The sequence below is a fragment of the Chiloscyllium punctatum genome, chromosome 18 (genome assembly GCF_047496795.1).
Source record: "Chiloscyllium punctatum isolate Juve2018m chromosome 18, sChiPun1.3, whole genome shotgun sequence".
In the NCBI taxonomy this organism is placed as follows: domain Eukaryota; kingdom Metazoa; phylum Chordata; class Chondrichthyes; order Orectolobiformes; family Hemiscylliidae; genus Chiloscyllium; species Chiloscyllium punctatum.
This window is the reverse complement of record NC_092756.1, coordinates 98,212,206-98,234,534: the sequence shown is the minus strand read 5'-3', so window position 1 is coordinate 98,234,534 and position 22,329 is coordinate 98,212,206. Positions and strand designations below refer to the sequence as shown.

At 45.2% G+C, this 22,329-nt stretch overlaps 1 long non-coding RNA gene across 1 annotated transcript in view; it reads left to right on the top strand.

Annotated features, from left to right (window-relative positions):
- Positions 1-12,958: 12,958 nt before the first annotated feature.
- Positions 12,959-22,329, top strand: part of LOC140489390 (uncharacterized) — a 155,498-nt gene continuing 146,127 nt past the window's right edge. Inside the window, exon 1 of the long non-coding RNA XR_011963126.1 lies at positions 12,959-13,143. This is a non-coding gene — a long non-coding RNA (uncharacterized lncRNA). The remainder of the gene's footprint in view (positions 13,144-22,329) is intronic.

Genomic DNA, 22,329 nt, shown 5'->3' with positions numbered 1-22,329 from the left:
ATTAGATTAGAATCCCTACAATGTGGAAACAGGCCCTTCGGCCCAACAAGTCCACACTGACCCTCCAAAGCATAACTCGTCCAGAGCCATTTCTCCTGGACTAATGCAGATAACATCAAGGGCAATTTCTCATGGCCAATTCATCTGGCCTGCGGGAGGAAAGCAGAGCACCTGGAGGAAACCCACCTAACACAGATGAGAATGTGCAAACTCCACACAGACAGTTGTCCAAGGCTGGAATCGAACCTGGGTCTGTGGTGCTGGGAGGCAACAGTGCTAACCACTGAGCCACAATGCCTCCCTGAATCTTCTAGAAGAAGCTACACATTCTTCTAAACTCCAGAGGGTTTAGACCTAAACTGTTCAATATCTCTTCATAAATCTGCTGTTCCAGATCCTAAAACTATACCGTGCTTGTTCTGGAAGATTGATTTGTCAGTTGGTGTTGACCTCCTGATACTGGCCTTACGCCTCTGTTCCAGAGCAGTTGCACAGGATTCCCTTTTCTTGCTGGTGAGATGTGCGATTGTTTCACAGGGGACCAGGTTGTTGAGAGGGTTTTGGATTCCAGCTTCCAATGGAAGATGGAAGATCACAGACTTGCCTAACCTTGCCAATGAGGAAACTGGTGACTGTGGGTGTGACGGCCAATTCTGTCATCTCCCCTTCACACAGTTTCCAAAGGTGTGAGAGATTCTTTCCAAAATTGCCTAACGCGTCCTGGTGGAAATAAAACTGTTCTGCCCTGACCTTAACTACCAAAGCGTTTAAGACCAAATCCTTTATTCTCGATCTTAGACCTGGTTCCACTTCTCACACTGTCACCCCTGGGATGTACATGCACCATCAAAAGCATTCTATCTGGATGTATCACAGGGCAGCTATTGTGGTTTCTGAACAATGTGTAAACATTGCATTTCAATATCACTTGCCATGGCCTCAAGTCATCGCAAAGTGTTTTGAAGCCAATGCAAAACCGCAAGAAATTACAGAGAGTTGTGAACACAGCCCAGTCCATCACCCAAACTAGCCTTATTCCTGATGACCTATGCCCGAAACATCGACTCTCCTGCTCCTTGAATGCTGCCTGACCGGCTGTGCTTTTCCAGCGCTACACTCTCGACTTCCACCCGTTGACAGCATCTACACCTCCCATTGCCTGAAGAGAGCAATCAACATCATCGAAGACCCTTCCCACCCTGGTTAAACTCTCTTCTGCCCTCTTCCAACCAGCAGAAGATAGAATGCTTTGTATGAGCAGATTCAAGAGCAGCTTCTTCCCTGCTGTTACTGGACTTCTGAATGGACCGCGGAGAAAGTGAGGACTGCAAATGCTGGAGATCTGAGTCGAGAGAGTGGTGCTGGAAAAGCACAGCAGGTCAGGCAGCATCCGAGGAGCAGGAGAGTCGATGTTTCGGGCATAAGCCCTTCATCAGGAGTGAGGCTTTTGCCTGAAACATCGACCCCCCCTGCTCCTCGGACGCTGCCTGACCTGCTGTGCTTTTCCAGCACCACTCTCTCGACTCTGATCTCCAGCGTCTGCAGCCTTCACTTTCTCATACACTCAGGAGTTGAGGTGATTGAGAGGTGACCTAAGACCCTGTCTACCTTCTGAGGAGGACATGGAAGAAATCCCACCGTGTCGTTCTGAAGCAGAGTAAGGAGTTCTCCACTGTGTCAAAACTAATCTTTATCTCTCTGTCACTGTCAGCTGAGTATTCGGACTGCGTGCCTTGGTTGCTCCGACCATTGAGTGAGGGAGTTGGGATAATATGTTGCAGTCGTACAGGACATTGGTGAAACCACTCTGGAGTACTGTGTACAGTTCTGGTCATTCTACTATAGGAAAGATATTATTGAATCGGAGATGGGACAGCAAAGGTTTATCAGGATGCTACTGGGATTAGAGGGTTTGGGTTATAAGGAGAGACTGAATAAGTTGGGATGTTTTTCACTGGAGTGTAGGAGGCTCAGGGGTGACCTTACAGAGTCGTGGGGGGTGGCAGAGTGGGGAGTACATAACTGGAGTCTGGATGTGCCTCTCAGTCGGTGTTTGGATGGCAATATATTTGTCTGGTGTCTTTACGAAAACATCTAATTTCATCCTCACCACGTACAGATGGCAACCAATAACCACCAGGCAATAGGACAGAGAGCTTTACTCTGTATCTAACCCTGTGCTGTCCCTGTCCTGGCGACTGTTTGATGGGGGACGGTGTAGAGGGAGCTTTACTCTGTATCTAACCCCGTGCTGTCCCTGTCCTAGGAATGTTTGATGGGGACAGTGTAGAGGGAGCTTTACTCTGTATCTAACTCTGTGCTGTCCCTGTCCTGGGAATGTTTGATGGGGGACGGTGTAGAGGGAGCTTTACTCTGTATCTAACCCCATGCTGTCCCTGTCCAGGGAGTGTTTGTTGGGGGACAGTGTAGAGGGAGCTTTACTCTGTATCTAACCCTGTGCTGTCCCTGTCCTGGGAATGTTTGATGGGGACAGTGTAGAGGGAGCTTCACTCTGTATCTAACCCTGTGCTATCTCTACCCTGGGAGTGTTTGATGGGGGATGGTGTAGAGGGAGCTTTACTCTGTATCTAACCCTGTGCTGTCCCTGTCCAGGGAGTGTTTGATGGGGCGCAATGTAAAGGGAACTTTACTCTGTATCTAACCCCATGCTGTCCCTGTCCTGGGAGTGTTTGTTGGGGGACAGTGTAGAGGGAGCTTTACTCTGTATCTAACCCCGTGCTGTCCCTGTCCTGGGAGTGTTTGTTGGGGGACAGTGTAGACCGAGTGTGTGAAGTTAACACTGTTATGGACCTTCCATCAGCATCCTGCACCAGTTATGTATTGCAATTCCTGCCTTTTGATTGGACCAACACCGTGGAACTGATTATCTGGTACCAGTGTGGGGGTAACTCCTCAACACGAACCATGGTGTTTCAGGATGACATTTAGTTACCATCTCTTCGAGAGCCAGCTAAATATGGAGGAGAATGAAGCCCACATCCTGAGATTCAATACCAGCAGATCACAGAGGAAAGAGTTGGAGCAGAAATGTTTCTTGTGAAACATCGACCCTATTTCCCATTAACTTCTACAGAACCAATTTAATAATTGCCATGAATTATTCTGAACTCAGTGAGGAACTGAGGACCCATTGATTCCCAAACCTTCACTCACAGCTATTTGCTAATCAATTGTTCCACCCTAATACCGTGTCCCTTTTGAAGAAGGCATTCAATATTTTTCTTTTTTCAGTTGCTTTTTCAGATAGAACTTCTTATTACTGCAAAGAGAGATATGCACGCATCAGGACCATCACAGGAATGGAGAAAGTGAGGACTGCAGATGCTGGAGATCAGAGCTGAACAATGTGTTGCTGGAAAAGTGCAGCAGGTCAGGCAGCATCCAAGGAGCAGGAGAATCAACATTTTGGGCATGAGCCCTTCTTCAGGAATCATAGGAATGCCAAGTTTCAAGCGATCAGAATAATTTATACCACAGTTGGTTGACGAGTCAGGTCTGATTGGCTTAGCTGTTGTCATGGAGAAGACAAAGGGGATCTACAGGGTTCCAAAACAGTACAAGGTTTAAACATGTTCCTTTACCTCAGTAGAGCGTGTATGAGTGTATGTTGCTTTTAGCACCACGAGTGAATGAAGCCCTGATTATCTTATTGTGTGGCTTTTCGCACACCATGAATTATTCAGCAAGTACTCCCCAAGCATCCTGACAGTCAATCTTTTATTGTTGGTTTTGCGAGGGGTAGAATGGTTGAGTGCTGTTTGCAGTCTGCATAATACAAACAACTAAAGGAAATGCTGTCTGATTTGATTGGTCAGTCACCGGGATTTGTGCTTAGCTACCCAGGACTGGGACACAACTTTGACCAAAATATCTCTCATTCAATGAAGCTGAGCTGTATTTCCACTGAATGTACAATGAGGAGCTAACAGGCTCCCCAGGTAGATCCGAGCTCTGTGCCAAGCTCGCTTCTGTAAGCGTGATCCACAAATTATCTTCAGTTTTCAGTTCTGCTGGTGAGGCACCAACAATAAAGGAATATTGGCAAGATCCCACGTGGGACTGTAACTGAGTGCTTCCTTCTCTCTTCCGTTTGCATTTGGAGATGGGGTATTGAGACAATCAGGAGGTTGTGGAGCTGAATTTAACAAGCTGTTCCTGAATTCTCCACCCTCCCACTCTGAGAGAGCTCCTCAGGTAGGGTGAAGGAAAGTAACTGGGCAGGATGTGCTGGGCATTATGGATGGAGAAAAACGCTCCTTTCTGGCAAAAAAGGCTCAATCGCACAGCGATGGATACGCAGCTGATAAGGATGGTCTTTCGCAATGTCAACCACTCGGGTCCTGCTAAACGAGTCTCCATCATCCTGGTTCATGAGGCTTCACAGCACAGGGAGGGACTGAGTCAGAAAGAACCCATCCACAGCCTTGAGCACAGAGTGTGGGCTGATCCATCCAGTACAGTGCTAACAGAGTGCTGCACTGTCGGAGGGTCAGTGCTAACAGAGTGCCGCACTGTCAGAGGGTCAGTGCTGAGGGAGTGCTGCACTGTCAGAGGGTCAGTGCTGAGGGAGTGCCGCACTGTCGGAGGGTCAGTGCTGAGGGAGCGCCGCACTGTCAGAGGGTCAGTGCTGAGGGAGTGCCGCACTGTCGGAGGGTCAGTGCTGAGGGAGCAAACACTGTCAGAGGGTCAGTGCTGAGGGAGTGCTGCACTGTCAGAGGGTCAGTGCTGAGGGAGTGCTGCACTGTTGGAGGGTCAGTGCTGAGGGAGTGCTGCACTGTCGGAGGGTCAGTGCTGAGGGAGTGCCGCACTATCAGAGGGTCAGTGCTGAGGGTGTGCCGCACTGTCGGAGGGTCAGTGCTGAGGGAGTGCCGCACTGTCGGAGGGTCAGTGCTGAGGGAGTGCTGCACTGTCAGAGGGTCAGTGCTGAGGGTGTGCCGCACTGTCGGAGGGTCAGTGCTGAGGGAGTGCTGCACTGTCGGAGGGTCAGTGCTGAGGGAGTGCCGCACTGTCAGAGGGTCAGTGCTGAGGGAGTGCCGCACTGTCGGAGGGTCAGTGCTAACAGAGTGCCGCACTGTCAGAGGGTCAGTGCTGAGGGAGTGCCGCACTGTCGGAGAGTCAGTGCTGAGGGAGTGCTGCACTGTCAGAGGGTCAGTGCTGAGGGAGTGCCGCACTGTCAGAGGGTCAGTGCTGAGGGTGTGCTGCACTGTCGGAGGGTCAGTGCTGAGGGAGTGCCGCACTGTCAGAGGGTCAGTGCTGAGGGTGTGCTGCACTTCAGAGGGTCAGTGCTGAGGGAGTGCCGCACTGTCAGAGGGTCAGTGCTGAGGGAGTGCCGCACTGTCGGAGGGTCAGTGCTAAGGGAATGCTGCACTGTCAGAGGGTCAGTGCTGAGGGAGTGCTGCACTGTCAGAGGGTCAGTGCTGAGGGAGTGCTGCACTGTCAGAGGGTCAGTGCTGAGGGAGTGCCGCACTGTCAGAGGGTCAGTGTTGAGGGAGTGCCGCACTGTCAGAGGGTCAGTACTGAGGGAGTGCCACACTGTCCTGCAATAAATAACTCCCCTCCTGCCTTCCCAAAGCCTGTCCACCATCAATAAGGCATAAATAACCATAAAATATTGCAGGTGCTGAGAGCTGGAAAAAAAAGCAGAAAGTGTCACAGAAACTCAGAAGGTCTGACAGCATCTGTGAGGAGTTCGTGACTGAAGCCCAGCAACTCTTTTTCTTGGATCTACAAGCACAAGCACAGTGTGATGGAATACTCCCCACTTCCCTGGATCGGGGCAGCTCCAACAGCACTCAAGAATCTCAACACCATCCAGGTCAAAGCAGCCCCCACCCTTGATTGGTACCACATCCACAAACACTCACTCCCTCCACCAGCGACGCTCAATAGCAGCAGTGTGTACCGTCTACAAGATGCTCTGCAGAAACTCACCAAAGATCCTCAGACTGCACCTTCCAAACCCATGACCACTTCCATCTAGAGATACATGGGAACACCACCCCCTGCAAGTTCCCATCTGAGCCACTCACCATCCTGACTTGGAAATATATCACCGTTCCTTCACTGTCACTGGGTCAGAATCCTGGAATTCCCTCCCTAAGGGCATTGTGGGTCTACCGACATTACATGGGCTGCAGTGGTTCAAGACGGCAGCTCCCCCCCACTTTCTCAAGGGGCAACTAGGGACGGGCAATAAATACTAGACCAGCCAATGATGCCATATTTCAAAACAAAGTTTTAAAAAAGGATTTATTTCTCAAAATTTCAATAATCTGCCCTGCACCAATTTGTTTAAGCCTACCCACCACTTGCACCTGTCTCAGTGTTACCAGGGAGATTCAATGAACCAGTGGTATTATTGCCTGGGTTCAAATCCTGCCAGGGCAGGGAGTGGAATTTGGATTCAGTTGAAAATCTGGAATTAAGATTCTAATGAGGACCACCAAACTGATGTGGCATGTCAGGAAAATCACATCTGGTTCTTTCAGGGAAGGAAATGTGCTTGGTCAGGCCGTCCTTGCCTGCTGTGACTTGGAGGAGCTGGTGTTGGACTGGGGTGGACAAAGTTAAAAATCACACAACACCAGGTTATAGTCAGAGTCATACAGAGTCATAGACATGTACAGCACTGAAACAGACCCTTCAGTCCAACCCGTCCATGCCGAACAGATATCCCAACCCAATCTAGTCCCACCTGCCAGCACCCGGCCCATATCCCTCCAAACCCTTCCTATTCATATACCCATCCAAATGCCTCTTAAATATTGCAATTGTACCAGCCTCCACCACATCCTCTGGCAGCTCATTCCATACCCGTACCACCCTCTGTGTGAAAACATTCCCCCTTTGGTCCCTTTTATATCTTTCCCCTCTCACCCTAAACCTATGCCCTCTAGTTCTGGATTCCCTGACCCCAGGGAAAAGACCTTTGTCTATTTATCCTATCCATGCCCCTCATAATTTTGTAAACCACTATAAGGTCACCCCTCAGCCTCTGACACTCCAGGGAAAACAGCCCCAGCCTGTTCAGCATCTCCCTGTAGCTCAGATCCTCCAACTCTGGCAACATCCTTGTAAATCTTTTCTGAACCCTTTCAAGTTTCACAACATCTTTCATTTAGGAAGGAGACCAGAATTACACACAATATTCCAACAATGGCCTAACTAATGTCCTGTACAGCCACGACATGACCTCCCAACTCCTGTACTCAATACTCTGACCAATAAAGGAAAGCATACCAAATGCCTTCTTCACTTGCTCTGAAAGCAATAGCTTCCAAATAAATCTGTAGGACTATAACCTGGTGTTGTGTGATTTTTAACCTTACCTGCTGTGACCTACATGTGGCTCCAACTGCCCTCTGGGCAATTAGGGATGGGCAATAAATGCTGGCCTAAGCCCGCGAAACCCTCATCCTCTGAATGAATGAAAAAGGGAGGAAGAGTCACTGGACCCGAAACGTTAACTCTGATTTCTCTCCAAAGGTGCTGCCAGACTTGCTGAGCTTCTCCAGCAATTTCTTCTTTAGTTTGGGGTGGCACGTTGGCTCAGAGTTTAGCACTGTTACCTCACAGCACTAGCACAGCACTACCCAGGTCGATTCCAGCCTCGGGGTGACTGTGTGGAGTTTGCACGTTCTCCCCGTGTCTGTGTGGGTTTCCTCCGGGTGCTCTGGTTTCCTCCCACAGTCCAAAGATGTGCAGGTCAGGTGAATTGGCCGTGCTAAATTGCCCATAGTGTTAGATGCATTAGTCAGAGGGAAACGTGTTTGGGTGGGTTACTCTTCGGAGGGTCGGTGTGGACTTGTTGGGCCGAAGGGCCTGTTTTCACACTGTAGGGAATCTAATTTAGTTTCTGGTTTACAGCATCTGCAGTTCTTTCAGTTTTTATTGAGCACTGTCCTTATTCATTCCTGAACTGCAATGGGGTGAACATATAGAAATTGGAGTTGCAGACTAATTACTGTCATTGACTCTCTCCCATACTCTCCAAGTATTGAAAAATCATGACTACATAACTATGTAAATATGCGAGATCACGAAGTAGGTTTTGATTTGAGTCATTTGATCATCAACCCTTGCGTTGCATCTTTCCTGTGTGCTAGACTCTTCAACTCTTCCTACAACCTCTTCCATCTGCTTTTTGCTCTCTTGTAGAAAGAAAATAGTTTTGACCTCTGTCCTCGACTTGTTCCTTTTGGTTCTGATTGGGTCAGCTCCCAGTCTCAGCCTTGCTCCTGCCATTGGATCATCACCATCACTACAGCTTCCAAGCTTGTTCATTTGTTTTCAGACAGAAGGAATAGGGAAGACTTTCTCTCCCGATGTGCCCTCAATGAGGCCTGACCTCAATGAACCCCACATTCTTTTGAAGAACAAGGGGAGATCAAATTGAGGTATCCCACACAATGAAAGGAATGGATAAAATTGACAGGGAGTGGAGGTTTCCCCTTGTCGGGCATTCCCAGATGAGAGATCATAGTCTTAGGATAAGGGGCAGCAAATTTAAAACAGAGGTGAGGAGACACAACTTCTCCCAGAGGGTTGTGAGTCTTTGGAATTCACTACCTCATAGTACAGTGGATGTTGGAACAGTGAGTGAATTTAAGGAGGAGTTAGACAGATGTTTAATTGGTAATAGGTTGAAGGGATATGGGGAGAGGGCAGGAAAATGGGGCTGAGGAGTGTATCAGCCTTGATTGAATGGCGGAGGCTGAGTGTGTGGTGCTGGAAAAGCACAGCAGGTCAGGGAGCATCCAAGGAGCAGTAGAGTCGATGTTTTGGGCATATGCCCTTCATCAGGGTTTCATATTCCTGAAACATCGATTTGCCTGCTCCTCAGATGCTGCCTGACCTGCTGTGCTTTTCCAGCACCACACTCTCGTCTCTGACCTTCAGCATCTGCAGTCCTCACTTTCCCCTCCTGGATGGGCTGAATGGCCCAATTCCATCCCTTTATCTTATGAACCTATGAACCTATGTACCCCCATGTGGCTTGGTTTGGCGCGGGGTGGATTTGAACCAGGGCCACTGGGTTGAATCTAACAAAGTGTCTGTTTCAGGGCTTTCGAAGGAGACTTTCCCTCTGTGAGCTAGCTCACACAATTCTCTGCCACGCACTGATACAATTTTTTTGTAAATCTATTGGCACTTTACACTGTCCCCTGCCTGATCAACTGTCCTCATCACTGACAATCCCTGTCCTTTGCACCCACTGCTGTCTCCCTAACACCAGCCAGGCACTGTGTCATCATAGTGCTGAACATAGCACTTTGTAAAGACTTCAGTTGTCAAAGGTTTTTTTTTAATTAAACAACAAAGAAAATGAAGGAAGTGCCAACAGAAATGTAACTGCATTTGTCTCCCAATAAACTGGGCTTGCTTGCCTTTTAAGTGGCAAGTGTCAAGATATTTTCTAATCGACCTACTCAGGATTTTTATTGCACACCCACAGAGCAGATGGCTCTTAGAACCTGGACCCTTTGGTCCAGAGGGAGGGACACTCCCATTGCATTACCGTTGTCCCTCAAATTTACAGGCAATGAGCAATCACTTCATCCAGTTCAGATCTGTTGGAGGTGGGTGTCAGTTCAGTCCCCACGCTGCAGGACTCTCTTTCCTGTTGAATGTTCCTCCTGCACCACGTTCCCATTTTCCTCCTCGGAAGACAGCTGCTGTTCTCCAGCCTCTTAGGAGTCCTTTCATCCCTTCTTCACCCGTGCCAGATTACCGGGCACAGGGATCATGAGGTACACACTGCACCCTCAGAGGGTTCACTAGGGTCTATGATAGAGAAAGGTATAGAATCAAGATGGGCCGAAAGGCATCTTCTCCTCCATTGATAGGTTGGACATGGAGGAGGCTGGGTTATGACCAATCATCAGCCAACTTCAGAGCCATGGGAGCATTTTTAATATTGACCCTCAACTCAATAATTTCCCCTACCATTCCCCCCACCCCACCCCACCCCACCATTGACCTCCCCCGCTCCACGTCAACCTGCAGATCCAAACTGTCCCACATCATCCTACCTAGCTCTCCACCCCCACCCTCAACCCTGCTCACCCCCTCACCCTAAACTCCTTCACCCCCTCACCCTAAACCCCTTCACCCCCTCACCCCCAACCCCTTCACCCCCTCAGCCCCTCAACCCCTCATCCCCAACCCTGCTCACGCCTAACCCTGCTCACCCCCTCACCCTGAATCCACTCAGTCCTTCTCTCCTGAACTCTCCTCAACCGGTAACTCCCCAAACCTACAACCCTTCCTCACCCTCAAACTAAGTCCCCCACCCCGACCCCCCCCCCCAACCCCATGCAAACCTCAGAAATGGAGACCCCCAATAAACAGTCACTGTCTAATAAGGGTTAAAGGTCAGCATGTAAAACCGTTCACTTGTTGAGACACAAAGCCATTTTGGTCCCCTTGGATCCGGCAAACATCCCCAGCTCCCTACGACGCCATCCCTACCCCATCCTCAGGGGAAGGTGAAATGTTTCTTTTGCCCCTGTGGAGGGTGAGCAGCTGAGTGTCAGTGAGAGCGGTTAGTTAGCTGTACGGTGGGAATGTTTGTGTGGTGGTGCCAGAAAGTCCCCTCAGTGCCGGTCCTGATCAAAAGGCATCATCTGAGGAGGTGCCCCGTGTGGGCGGGTCAGTGGGAAGGCTGTGACAAAGAGTTACAGTTGAATCTTTTGTCTAACAATCATTCCCACATCAGCACAATCAGCAGAGCAATGGGCACATTAAGGCTGGAGTCATTACAGGCCAGAGACAGCATTACAACACAGACTGTGTAACCACCTCGGCATTAACCCAACAATCCCAGGTCGTCAGAACTTCCCTTGATTTCTACAAAGAGGAAAACTTGCTTTATTCCTGCTATTTATCCCAGGCTCTCCCCATGATCATGAATGTTTCATTTTTACTACGATATTAATCAATAAACGTGACATTGAGATTTCTTTACTTTTGGAGATTTTATTCTGGAATAAGGGAAAGAAGGAAGTTTAAAGAGTAAATGAGTTTGGGTTAAACGTGCGCCAGGGACCATTCCAACCTGAGGCCAGAGGGATGATAAAGCTGGTATTTGGTTGGGTGAGGGAGCGTGATATGGAGGTGAGGATTGGACAGGCTGAAACACATGCTCCAGTTTCTAATTTGCCCACCTCACAGTGAAGGGCCATTTTATGGAAATCAGTCATTGAGATCTACAGCCCTTTGGCCCATCGAGTTTATACCAATTAAAAACAACCACCTAATTCTTTTCATTCCCAGTGTTTGGCCCATACCTTTGGCATCACAAGTGTGCCTCTAAATCCCCAGAAATGTGATGCAGGTTTCTGCCTCTCCCACCCTGACAGGCAGTGACTTCCAGATCCTCACCACCCTCTGGGTGAAAAAGGTTTCTTAAATCTCCTTTCCTGCCCCTCCCCTTAAATCTACCCCCCCCCCCCCCCCGGTCATTGGTCTCTCTACCAAGGGGAAACATTCCTTCCTCTCTACCCTGTCTATGCCCCTCATCACTTTATACATCCCAGTCGTGTCCCTCTCAGTCTCCTCTGCTCTAAGGAAAACAACTCCAGCCTGTCCAATCTCTTCCTCACTCCAGCCCAGGTAACATCTGGGTAAATCTCCTCTGACCCCTCTCCAGGGCTATCACATCCCTCCCATAATGTGGATTCCAGAACTGCATATATATTTGTAGTGAATGGAACAAGGACCAGAGGGATCTCATTGACTATGAGATCCTTGATTTGCGTTGTTAGCCTGGGCCAATCAGGGAACCCTGGCTGACAGATATATACAGATGATTCAGAAGGTTTCCTCATTCTTGGGACTGTTAGCCCATCCTCTGTGCACATGTAAATAAAGGGTGACTTGGTGATGGGATACTGGCCTCTGTGCCAATATTACATTATTGTAGCTTATAATTATGTAAGAGTGGAAATTTCTGAAACTTAAACGAGGCAGCAATGCCAAAATCCCATTTCCTCCCTGCTGCTATCCTACGAAATAAGAACAGAGATCAAAGAAAATTTACAGCCCAGGAACAGGCCCTTCGGCTCTCCAAGCCTGAACTGATCCAAATCCACTGTCTAAACCTGTCGCCCAATTCCTAAGCATCTGTATCCCTCTGCTCTCCATCGACTCATGCATCTGTCCGGATGCAGCTTAAATGAATCTACCGTGCCTGCCTCTACCACCTCTGCTGGCAACGCGTTCCAGACACCCATCACCCTCTGTGTGAAGTACTTGCTGCGTGTATTCCCCTTAAACTTTCCACCTCTCACCTTGAAATAGATTGTTTCAATTGTTGGGCTACTCAGTGAACCTTTGTCACAGGAAAGGCAAACACTTCCTCCATTGGCTCCTTATACACTCCAGGAGAAGGTAGCAGTGACCCCAGTGAATGCCTAGACAGCAGGAAACATGTTCACCCACGTCACGTTGTGTTGCAGGAAGTCAGTTGAGTTTTGGCCTTGTGACAGGGGATTGGGAATTTTGTCCTTTCCACCTGAACGGCTGATGGAACACTCGCTGATGTCTAAATAGCTTAGTTCATACCCCCTCCCCCAAACTCTGTCTCCCCAGTACCTGGGACAGCCCCACAACACCAATCCCTAACACAGGGCAGCCTTTATATACTGCCTGTGACTTGATATAAGACTGGTATTGTACTTGCTTGGCGTGGTTTTCAGCTCAGTGTGGCAACAATGAATTTAATGTACAGTGAGGTCTTTTAGAAGCATTAGGGGCCCAGAACAATTCGCCTTGTGTTTCCAATTTTGCAGTATGAATGGTAAGTTAGATAAGACTTTGGGGCCTAGCTGTGTATCCCCTTTGTTCAGTCCCAGGTGAACTGGAACCATGTGATCAAATGTAAAAACTTGTTAAAATGAATAGCTGAAGGGACAGAGTCACAGAACGACAACATGTTTTCAGTCTGGTTGCTGTCCGTCTCCTTTTGAAGATGGTGAACATTCCAGAAACCACCAAACTTACCTCACATTGTAGTTGGATTTTTTTGGGCCTACACAGCAGCGCTGCCTGTCAACTGGAATTCACGGCCGGTGTGTTTTTTTTTGGGAGAGAAATAATGCCCTGGTTTTGGAATCCACAAAGGTTTGTGAAAGTGTCTTGTGCATTTGACAGCAGGGATAATGATTCTGGCTTTTCTTAAAAATGACAAGGAAGAAAATGATATTTTGCTTAAGGTGGGGGTGAGGATCACACGGGTAGCTGTAATGGATTGAAGGCCTTGCTTGTTGCTATGGGCCAGGGTCCCTGATGCTTCAACTGAGGCTCAACTGGAGCAGAAAAAAAGTGAAGTCAGATTGCCACCACAGGTAAACCTGAAGTAGCTAAAGACGTATGAAAAATAGTGAATAAAATAAAAGGATTGATCCTGTCGAAGGGCAATCCCATACTGAAAGCTTCCCATGTAATTGTCGCTTAATTTCTTTTGCTGACAGACCTGACCTCACCCACATCAAAGTATTTTCTGTGATACCCCAGTGAAGGTAAATGTTCTGACTCTGTGGCTGATGTTAAAGTAATTCAGGTGATTGTGTAACGATCTTGGTAAAGACATTACCATTACCTTAGCTGAGCAATGTGAACAGGAGTCCGTTGTGGACCAAATGGCCAGTGCACTCATGTTTCTGAGTCAGAGGGTTGAATTCCAAAGGTTAATCCAGGTAGACTCTCCAGTGCCGTACTGAGGGAGTGTTGCACTATGGCAGGTGCTGCCTTTCTGATAAGACCTTAAATGAGTCTGCCCACTCAGGTGGACATGAAAGAACCATGGAAGAGTAAAGGAGTTCTTCCTGGTGTGCTGGACCAATGTTAGTCTTTCCACTAATGTCAACTTTATCGTGGTCATTAGCACCTTGTCTATGGGAGCTTGGTGTGTACAAATTGGCTGGCATCTGACCTGCTTTGTCGCAGTGGCAACTGGTTCAGGAAACATTTTTCGCCAGGGTCTGCAGCTTTCTGGGCTGTGAAAGGCACAATAGTGATGAAAATGATCATAAAGAGGAGTCTAAATGTCATTTCAGGCTGCTCAAGTTTAAGGATTTTCAAACAGATTAACATTGGGATCATGGGAAGGGAGTAAGAGGTCTGAACCTCAGGACCCTGTGCTGCTTGGAAAGAGGAGGAGAGAAAGCAAGAAACAGCAAGAGGTCATAGGTTGCTGATGTGAGGTTAATGTTCCCAGGGCCTGGAGCAGGCTTAGGGAATAAACTGATGAAGGTGAGGAGTTGAAATTTCAAATTAACTTTTGAAAGTTTGTGTCACTTTTTTTTTTGCTAAGCAGTGACACACTCTGAATTCTAAATGTTGCTGTTTAATCTGTGAGTTAGTAGAATAGTTTGACAGTTTGACTGCTACATTTCCAGGTAATCAGTTGTAAACTGTTACTCGATGTGCCTTCCCCAGCTCACAGCACAGTTACAAACACTGTCACACTTCAATAGTACAGACGTTGCAGCCTCTTAGTGGGTGAAGACGGACAGATTTCATGAGAAATCTCAGAACCAGTAATGTTATAAAAGACCACTTCAGTTCCAGCCTGTAACCCACTCCTAGTTATCAGCTTTTCCATTTCAAAACCTTAGAATCCCTCAATTAGAATTCATCTTGCTCCTGGCGATCTGTTAAATCCGTGAACAAGTGGATTAGGTTCTAGTCTGTAACCCACTCCAGGGTACCTGTTATTCTATATAGAAACTATATTGAACCCCTCAATTTGATTGCAGTCTGTAACTCACTCCAGTATCTATTACTCTGTGTCGAAATAAACCAATACTCCAAATTAGATTCTCCACATAACTCACTCCTGGGATGTGGCATTCCACAAAGGAATCCATCAATTTCACCCACAGATTCCTGTAACTGGGTACTATAGGAGGAGCAGGGAAAGTGAGGAGCAGCTGGTAGACAATGCAGGATTAATGCTGGGAGCGTGAAAGTGTGACAGTTTGCAATCAGGGAGTAAGTAATAGGCATGTTGCTGGGCATAACACTGTAGGATACTCTGTGTGTATCATTAACACTGTGTGTTAATGAGTACAATGCTATGTTTATTACATAATAGCACGCATTATGTTATAGGGTATAAAACACAGGGCTTTACTGGGTACAATACAGGATTACTGGATATAATGCTGTGTGTTACTGGGTACATTATCTAACAATTCACTGTGAGTTACAGCATATAATACTGTGTATATTAAGTAATAACATACCGTATGTTATTGGGAATGATGCTATGTCTATTAGATAATGACATACTATGTGTGATTGGCTAAAACCTTGAGTGCATTATCTAATGATCCACTGTACATTATGCACTCTGTGTTACTGGGTATAACGCTGTTAATATTATATAATAACATACTGTCTGCTACTAGGTATAACATTGCATATATTATTTAGTTACATACCATGTGTAACTGGGTATAACACTGTATGTTAGATAATAATATACCCTGTGTTACTGGGCAGGGCACTATTAATATTGTCTAATATTGCACCATGTGTAACTAGGTATAACTGTGTGCAGTATGTAATTATAAACTGCATTATTGGGTATAATGCTGTGTATATTATGTAATAACATGCCATGTGTTACTGGGTAAAACACTGTGTATATTGTTTAATACACACCTTGCATTACTGCATTAACCCTGTTTATATTGCATTATAACTTACTGTGTGTTACTAGCTATGAGGCAGTGTATGTTATACGATGACATGCTGTGTGTTATTGGGTAAAGCCCTGTGTACATCATACAATAACACACTCTTTTTCACAAACAAAAACAGAAATTACTGTTGAAACCCAGCAGATCTGGCAGCATCTGTGGAGACAAATCAGAGTTAGTGTTTCAGGTCAAGTGACCCTTCCTCAGAACCCTTTCTGAACAGTACCCATTCTGAAAAAAGGTTCACTTGACCCAAAACATTAACTCTGATTTCTCTCCACAGATGCTGCCAGACTTGCAGGGTTTCTCCAGCAATTTGTTTTTGTTTTAGGTTTCCAGCATTTGCAGTCCTTGTGGGTTTTTTATCGAGTGTGTAAGACACTGTGTATCGCTGGATAACATACTGTGTATGTTGTACAAAGTAACACTGTGCGTTACTGAATATATCGACGTGTATTTTAGGCCATAAGACCAGGAGATGTAGGAGAAGAATTAAGCCATTTGGCCCAGCAGGTCTGTAATGCCAATAGGTCGTGGCTGATATGTTTCTCACCTCTGTTCTCCTGCCCTCTCTATATAACCCTGATTCCCTTACCAATCAAAAACCTATTTACCTCAGTCTTAGCTACACTCAATGAGTTGGCCGCCACAGCCCTCTGTGGCAATGAGTTCCACAGATTCCCCACCCTCTGGCTGAAGATATTTCTCCTCATCTCGGTTCTAAAGGGTCCTCCTTTCACTCTGAGCCTGTGCCCTCAGGTCCCAGTCTTTCCTATTAGTGGAAACATCTTCTCCATGTCCACTGTACTTAGGCCTCTCAGTATTCGTCAGTTTCAACCAGATCCCCCCTCATCCTTCTAAACTCCATTGAGTACAGACCCAGAGTCGCCAACCGCTCCTCATATGACAAGCCCTTCATTCCTGGAACATTCTTGTAAATCTCCAACACCAGCACATTCTTCTTTAGATACGGGACCCAAATTCTTCACAATATTCCAAATGTGGTCAGACCAGAGCCTTATGTAGCTTCAGTAGTCCATCACTGCTCTTGTGTTCTAGCCATCTTGAAAGGAATGCTGACATTGCATTTTCCTTCCCAAAGCCAACTGAATCTACATGTTAACACTAAGCGAATCCTGAACTCAGACTCCCAAGTCCCTTTCATATTTCTGGAATCTTTCCCCATTTAGAAAATAGTCTACACCTCTATTCTTCTTACCAAAATGCATAACCTCATACTTTTCCACCTTGTATTCCATCTGCCGCTTCTTTGCCCACTCTCTGAACCTGTGTAATTCCTTCTCTAACCTCCCCACTTCCTCAACACTATCTGCCTCTCCACTTATCTTTGTGTCATCTGCAAACTTAGCAAAAGTGTCCTCAGGTTCTTTGTCCAGATCGTTAATGTATAACGTGGGTAGTTGTGGTACCAATACGGACCCCTGTGGGAAATCCACTAATTGCCAGCTGCCATCCTGAAAAAGACCCCTTTATCCCCACTCTCTGCCTTTTGCCAGTCAGCCAATCCTCTATCCACACCAAAACCTTGCCCCGAACACCATGGGGTCTTATTTAGCAGCCTCCCAAGTAACAAAAATATCAAAGGTTTTCTGGAAATCCAAATAGATCACGTCCACTAGCTCTCCTTAGTCTAATTTACTTGTTACCTCTTCAAACAGATTTGTCAGGCAAGACCTCCCACTGATAAAGCCACACGGATTCAATTGGATTTTGCCTTGCACATCCAAGTACTCTGCAATCTAACCTTTAACAATGGACCCTAAAATCTTATCAACAACTAAGGTCAGGCTACAGTTTTCTGATTTCGATCTCACTCTCTTCTTAAACAAGGATGTTATGTTAGCCGTTTTCCAATCCTCTGGGGCCCTCCTTGACTGCAGTGATCCTCAGCTATCCCCTTCAGATGTCTGGGCTGCAGTCCATCTGGTCCAGTGGATTTATCCACCTACTATCCTTTCAGCTTCCCCAGTACCTTCTCCTTAGTGACGGCTACTACACTCACTTCTGCCTCTGCCTTTCTTGAAGTTCTGGTGTGTTGTTGGTGTCTTCCACTGTGAAGACTGTTGGAAATTACCCGGTTCAGTTCCTCCACCATTTCTTTGTTCTCAGTTACCACTTCTACAATCTCATTTTCCAGCAGTTCAACGTCCATCTTGCCTCTTATATATCCAAAACAACCCTTGCAAATTTCTTTTTATATTACAATCTGGCTGATTCTCATATTTCATCTTCTCCTGCCTTATTCCTGTTGGAGTTATCCTCTGCTGGTTTTTAAAGGCTTCCCAATCCTTTGGCTTCCCACTGATCTTCACCACGTTGTATGCTTTTCCTTTTGCTGTTATTCTGTCACTGACTTCCCTTTGTCAGCCACAGTTGCCTCGTCCTCCCCTCAGAATGCCTCTTCCTCCTCGGGATGAATTCCTGCTGGGCCTCCCAAACTACCCCCAGAAGCTCCTGGCCTTGTTGATCCCCCATATTCCCAGTCTTCCCAGTCTTCCCTTCCAATCAGTTCTGGCCAGCTGCTCCCTCACATCTTTGTAGTTACCTTTATACAATTGTCGAACTGTTACATCTGATTCCAGCTTCTCTCACATCATAGTCACAGCCTCCCAGGCGGGGGTTCCTACAGATTAAACTCCCTAATCGCGTCTGGTATATAAAAATACACTGTGTGTTGCAGACTATAACACATGTATATATTATATAATAATTTACCTTGTGTTACTAGATATGACGGTTGCATTAATGAGTGTTGCATTGTGTCAACTACATATTGCTATGCCCATTTGTTATTGAGTATAACATTCTGCATATTATATAATTGTGCATGATGCATAATCAGGACTAACGTGTACATTACAAAACAGCACTATTGGGTATAACATAATATCTCACTCTCTGTTACTGTGTATAAAATTGTATATATTCTACCATTTCATGCATTACTGGGTCTAATGCTGTATATGTTATACAATTGATACCATATGTTACTGGTTATAACACCATGCATATTATATAATAACATACCATACATTACTGTGTACAATGCTGTGTATATTATGTAATAATAGTGTTACTGGGTATAACCATCTTTATAGTCTCAAATAACTCTTTATGTGTTATATTCAGGTATAATGCTATGTATGGTATGTAATTATATACTGCCTGTTACTGAATAAACCCTATATTGTAAAATAACTGACAGTACCTTCCTGTGTATATTACATAATAACTCACTGTAACACACACAGCATTTTCCCCAGTAATGCAGGGTGCGTTACTTTATTATCTGGTAAGGTGTATTATATATATTATATAACAATTCACTGTGAGATACAGCATACAATCCAATGTATGTTAAGTAATAATGTACTGTGTACTATTGGGAATGACATGGTATCTATTAAATGGCAACTCCCCATGTCTTACTGGGTATGACATAACACATCCTGTGTGAATGGGTACAGTGCTCTGTATCTTTTATAATAGTAAACCATCCCTTACTGAGTAAAACACTGACGACATTATGCTTCACTGTGAGTTATTGGATATAATTCAGTGCCTATTATATCAAAAATTATCTCAGGGTTAAAGCATATAACACTGTCAGTATAATACAACAACATGTTAAGTGTTACTGGGAATGACACTCAATATTCTGTAATAATGTACAGCATGTTATCGGGTATAACCCTGTATACTCACTAATAGCACTCAGTGCCTTACTGAGTCTAACACTGTCGGCATTATAAAATAATGCACAGCGTGTTACTGGATGTAATGCAGTGTCTATTACACAAGAGCACATCATGCATAAAGGGGTATAATGTCAAGTATTACATACTAACAGGCAGTGAGCTACTGGCTATTAATCTGTGTATGCTATTCAATAACACATACATTACTGGCTTTCGTGCTGTGTAGATTACATAAAAGTATACCTAGTTTAACTGGACATAATACTGTATATAATAAGCTGTCCAGGTTTACTGCTGCTTATATTTTTAAATAAGATAGTACACATTATTGGTTCTGATGCAATGTATATTATATAACAACACACCATGGATTACCAGATATTAAGTAACACAGCCTGCGTTACTGGGTAAAACACTGTGCGTACTACATAACAATTCATTGTGAGTTACAGCATCTACACACATTTCATTATCTAATATACACACCATTAGACCCAGTAATGCATGGTATTTTATTATCCCATGTATACGCTGTTATATAATACAATATAACACACATGTGTAACTGGGTATCATAATGAGTCTATTATACAATGTTATATTAATATTATTGTGTATCTTATATAATACATAATCTTTGATTGGGTATAATGCTATGTACATTATATAACAGCCCACACCCTGAGATTCCGGGTATAATGCTATGTATATTGGCAGATACACAGTGAGCTACTGAGTGTAACACAACATATCGCATATAATGACATACCACGTGCTACTGGGTATAATGCTGTTTCTATTATGTAATTACAAGCTATCTGTAATTGGCTATAACAAAGTATTTTACATAATAACACATGGTATATTACTTGGTATTACACTATGTCAACATAGAACAACATGCCCTGTCTTCCTGGGTATAATACAATGTATATCATACAATAACACATTTTGCATTTCTGGGTGTAATGCTTTGTATATTATATAATAATATTTTTCATTACTGGGTATAATGTTGTGTATTTTAAGTAATAACATGCTGTATGTTTCTGGGTGACACTGTATATAATAATTCTTCGTGTGTGTCCAGGTGGAACACTGTGTCTATTATGAAAAAAACGCACATGTTTCTGGTTTGACAATGCTTTCATGTTAAGAGGTTATTTTATCCTGTTTTTGTGAAGTGAAGTTGTAAGGTAGAGGTACGAGCTGTTTCTAAGAAGGTAAACAATTTGTGAGGCCTTGGGTTTTCTTGAAAGTTGAAGCAATGGGAGCAGTCTGGGTGGGGCCTGTTCTGCCCGAGACCAGGCTTTCTAGTTGTTTTTAGTTTTTAGATTTAGTTTTAAACAGAAACCTTTGGGGAATCAAAAGAGTTCAGTGCTTCTGTGAATGTCTCCTTTCTGCTACATTTGCTGAAATTTCTTTTCTTGTTGTTTCCTCCTGGATTGGAGAACTGCATGTGAGAATCTGTGCCTGAATTTGCCATTTTACCAAGGGCTGTGTTTCTGAGATGTTACTAGATTGGAACAATACTTAGCAATTGGTGCTGTACTATTGTTTGGTTAAGTTTTTGAATAGTTAAGTTATTCTAAATTCCTACTTTGTTTTTGTAATTTAACTATAATGTCTAAATAATTTGTGTTTTCCTTAACACTGAGTAGTTTGACCAGTTGCATTGCATCTGAAACACAGCATTTCACATACACCTTTAAAATATAAAAAGTTAGGGTCAAGACTACCTTCTGAAAATATATTGAGGGGGTCTGGTCTGGTCCATAACACTGGGTAACTGGGTATAATATATATTTTGTGTAGAATTGGGGTGGCACGGTAGCTCAGTACTGCTGCCCCACAGCACCAGGGTCCCATGTTTGATTCCAGCCTTGGGGGACTGTCTGTGTGGAGTTTGCATGTTCTTCCTGTGTCTGCGTGGGTTTCCTCCGGGTGCTCCGGTTTCCTCCCACAGTCCAAAGATGTGCAGGTCAGGTGAATTGGCCATGCTAAATTGCCCATAGTGTGAGGTGCATTAGTCAGAGGGAAATGGGTCTGGGTGGGTTACTCTTCAGAGGGTCAGTGTGGACTGGTTGGGCCGAAGGGCCTGTTTCCACACTGTAGGGAATCTAATCTAATCTAATCAAACTGTGCACTGTGCTTTGCTGAGCATAACATTGCACATATTAGAGAACAGCATTGCATGTTATATAATACAGCATATATTACTGTGTTTAACTCTATAATATTTGATAACACAAAGTGTTGCTGGATGATATAACACACTGGGTGTTCGTGTGCAACACTTCTTTGTGAATTGTACAGTGGGTAAGAGGGACTCAGTGTACAGAATAATCTGTGGGACATTAATTTGAGTGGACTCAGTGAGTCAGGCGTTTCTGAATCCTGTCTCCTCTGGATTTGGCTCAGCGTGATGTGATAATGGGACTGTCACTCGTGTAATTCCATCACTTGCTTAGTACATGTAGGAGGCAGAACACAAGGAAACTCTATTCAGTAAGTGTATTACTATTCATGGCCAGTAAGACTGGGCTGACTGTGCTCACTGCCCTCTTGCACTGCTTTCTATGCCCCTTTCTTCATTTTGTAAGGAAATAACCTTTTAAACATGCTGACCTCTGACCTTTCCGAATTGCAGAGGGTTTGAGTGGGGTTCAGCAGCTGCATGACCTTGACAGCATTCCCAGTGTTGAGCAGAATGAATCCCGCCTTTGTGTCCCGACTTGTTTTGGTTCCTGCTTCAGAACGGCAGCTAGCTGGCACAGGCAGCCATGTGTTCAAGGCTGTTATAGAGGGAATTCCTTGTTCCACAAGGTGTTAGAAGAATAAAGTTGGGGAGGGAAGGCAGCTTTTCTTTTAAGCATATCTGT